Genomic DNA, 3822 nt, shown 5'->3' with positions numbered 1-3822 from the left:
TCATACATATAAAGCTATCTTATTCGAAGGTTTAAACTTGTAATCACTAGAACATAGTTTAGTTAATTCTAAACTTGTTCGCAAACAAAAGTTAATCCTTCTAACTTGACTTTTAAAATCAACTAAACACATGTTCTATATCTATATGATATGCTAACTTAATGATTTAAAACCTGGAAACACGAAAAACACCGTAAAACCGGATTTACGCCGTCGTAGTAACACCGCGGGCTGTTTTGGGTTAGTTAATTAAAAACTATGATAAACTTTGATTTAAAAGTTGTTATTCTGAGAAAATGATTTTTATTATGAACATGAAACTATATCCAAAAATTATGGTTAAACTCAAAGTGGAAGTATGTTTTCTAAAATGGTCATCTAGACGTCGTTCTTTCGACTGAAATGACTACCTTTACAAAAACGACTTGTAACTTATTTTTCCGACTATAAACCTATACTTTTTCTGTTTAGATTCATAAAATATAGTTCAATATGAAACCATAGCAATTTGATTCACTCAAAACGGATTTAAAATGAAGAAGTTATGGGTAAAACAAGATTGGATAATTTTTCTCATTTTAGCTACGTGAAAATTGGTAACAAATCTATTCCAACCATAACTTAATCAACTTGTATTGTATATTATGTAATCTTGAGATACCATAGACACGTATACAATGTTTCGACCTATCATGTCGACACATCTATATATATTTCGGAACAACCATAGACACTCTATATGTGAATGTTGGAGTTAGCTATACAGGGTTGAGGTTGATTCCAAAATATATATAGTTTGAGTTGTGATCAATACTGAGATACGTATACACTGGGTCGTGGATTGATTCAAGATAATATTTATTCTGTACATCTAACTGTGGACAACTAGTTGTAGGTTACTAACGAGGACAGCTGACTTAATAAACTTAAAACATCAAAATATATTAAAAGTGTTGTAAATATATTTTGAACATACTTTGATATATATGTATATATTGTTATAGGTTCGTGAATCAACCAGTGGCCAAGTCTTACTTCCCGACGAAGTAAAAATCTGTGAAAGTGAGTTATAGTCCCACTTTTAAAATCTAATATTTTTGGGATGAGAATACATGCAGGTTTTATAAATGATTTACAAAATAGACACAAGTACGTGAAACTACATTCTATGGTTGAATTATCGAAATCGAATATGCCCCTTTTTATTAAGTCTGGTAATCTAAGAATTAGGGAACAGACACCCTAATTGACGCGAATCCTAAAGATAGATCTATTGGGCCTAACAAACCCCATCCAAAGTACCGGATGCTTTAGTACTTCGAAATTTATATCATATCCGAAGGGTGTCCCGGAATGATGGGGATATTCTTATATATATATATATATATATATATATATATATATATATATATATATATATATATATATATATATATATATATATATATATATATATATATATATATATGCATCTTGTTAATGTCGGTTACCAGGTGTTCACCATATGAATGATTTTTATCTCTATGTATGGGATGTGTATTGAAATATGAAATCTTGTGGTCTATTGTTACGATTTGATATATATAGGTTAAACCTATAACTCACCAACATTTTTGTTGACGTTTAAAGCATGTTTATTCTCAGGTGAATACTAAGAGCTTCCGCTGTCGCATACTTAAATAAGGACGAGATTTGGAGTCCATGCTTGTATGATATTGTGTAAAAACTGCATTCAAGAAACTTATTTTGTTGTAACATATTTGTATTGTAAACCATTATGTAATGGTCGTGTGTAAACAGGATATTTTAGATTATCATTATTTGATAATCTATGTAAAGCTTTTTAAACCTTTATTGATGAAATAAAGGTTATGGTTTGTTTTAAAATGAATGCAGTCTTTGAAAAACGTCTCATATAGAGGTCAAAACCTCGCAACGAAATCAATTAATATGGAACGTTTTTAATCAATAAGAACGGGACATTTCAAATGCTAGCAGCGTTATAAATATAGACCACAAGATTTCATATACATAAACGTTTTAATAAAAATATTCTAAGTGGTTGAGCACTTGATAACCATACTTAACATTTAATCAACGTCGTATATTCCCTTTATTATGAAATCTCACTACACTGTACCAAGTGTAGTCACCGAAACGAAGTACTGTGCAACCGTTGAATACTGGTCGTCCAGTCCGGTTGGGGTTGTCAGGCCCGATAGATCTATCAACAGGATTCGCGTTTACAATACCACATGTAAATAGTAGTTACCAAGCTACAGGGAAGTATGTTAGTGGTACAACTCAACGTAGAATATATATTTTTATCACTTGTGTCCATAACGTAAATCATAAAATGCATGTATTCTCATCCCGAAATATTTAGAGTTTAAAAGTGGGACTATATACTCACTTTTGCCTTGAAGGTATTTAACTTGACTTGGTCTCCGATAGATATCACGAACCTAACCATATATATATAATATATCAACATATTTTCTTTTCAAGTAATCGTTATATATATATATATATATATATATATATATATATATATATATATATATATATATATATATATATATATATATATATATATATACTTATAATACTTTTAATATTTTCTTAGTCCGCAGTTAGCAGTCCGATGTTAGTGGTCCACAATTAGTTGCTCAATAAAATAAATAAAGATCCCATCGTATTCGTATTGATCAGAATTAATCTCGACCCATGGTACCATGTTGTCAAATGACGTGTTGCGTACATAAAGTACCGTGTTGTCAAATGACGTGTTGCGTACAATCATGAGGTCTTATGATTAATCTTCTCGTGTTGTTTACGGGTGGTCCTGAAATATATAAAATCAAATCATAAGTAATTATATATAAAATATCATATTAATTAGAAAAGATATGATTAATTTACTTTATCTCCAAATATTTTCGTAGCTAAACTAGCTTCGGATACCCAATCTTGTTTTAGTCGTAGTTTCTTCATTACAACTCCGTTTTTGTTGGTTCAACTTGCCACTTCCTTGGATTGAGTCAAATTTTAAGAATATGAACTAAAAATACCTTAGTTTGTATTTGAAATCACAAGTTATAGGTCAAACTTTGGTAAAACTTATGAAAGTGATCATTTTCCATCATAAAAACAACATTTAATGATCATTTTTCTAAAAATACTTACACTTTGAGTTAAACCATGAAATTTTTATGTGTTAACATATTCATAAGAAATATCATTTTTCCAGAACATGAACTTCCAATTCAAAGTTCAAGATGGTTTTTAATTATCCAACCCAAAACAGCCCCCGGTTGCACTCTGACGACGTAGATTCAGTTTTTAAGGTGTTCTTTGTAAAACCAAGTTATATCTTGTTAAGTTAGCATTTCATTATGATATATTACAGGTCTTGAAGTGTTTTAAAAGTTAAGTTAGAAGGATCTATTTAGTTTGCAAACAAGTTTGAAATCATTCAAACTATGTTCTTGTTGTTAAAATTTTACAACATAAAATAAGATAGCTATATAATTATGAATCGAACAAGATTATGAACAAGGTTAATACCTCAAGTTACTTGGACAAAGTTACTGTAAGAGATAAGAAAAAATCTTGGAATCAAAGAGTGGTGGAGTTAGATTAAAAGGTTGGAAGTATACTTCTTCAAATGGGTGGTTATTTTGATATGTTCTTGAAAGAGTTTTCTTATGGTGTTTAAGGCTTGTAATTGAAGCTAAATGATGGGGAAAATGCTTGGAGATGATCAAGTATGAAGTTAGGAGTATTTTGAGAGAGAAATGAGGGTGTAGGTATGAGAAAATG

The sequence above is a fragment of the Rutidosis leptorrhynchoides genome, chromosome 1, assembly GCF_046630445.1.
Source record: "Rutidosis leptorrhynchoides isolate AG116_Rl617_1_P2 chromosome 1, CSIRO_AGI_Rlap_v1, whole genome shotgun sequence".
Lineage (NCBI taxonomy): Eukaryota > Viridiplantae > Streptophyta > Magnoliopsida > Asterales > Asteraceae > Rutidosis > Rutidosis leptorrhynchoides.
The sequence above is the reverse complement of the archived record's forward strand: the minus strand, read 5'-3'. Positions refer to the sequence as shown.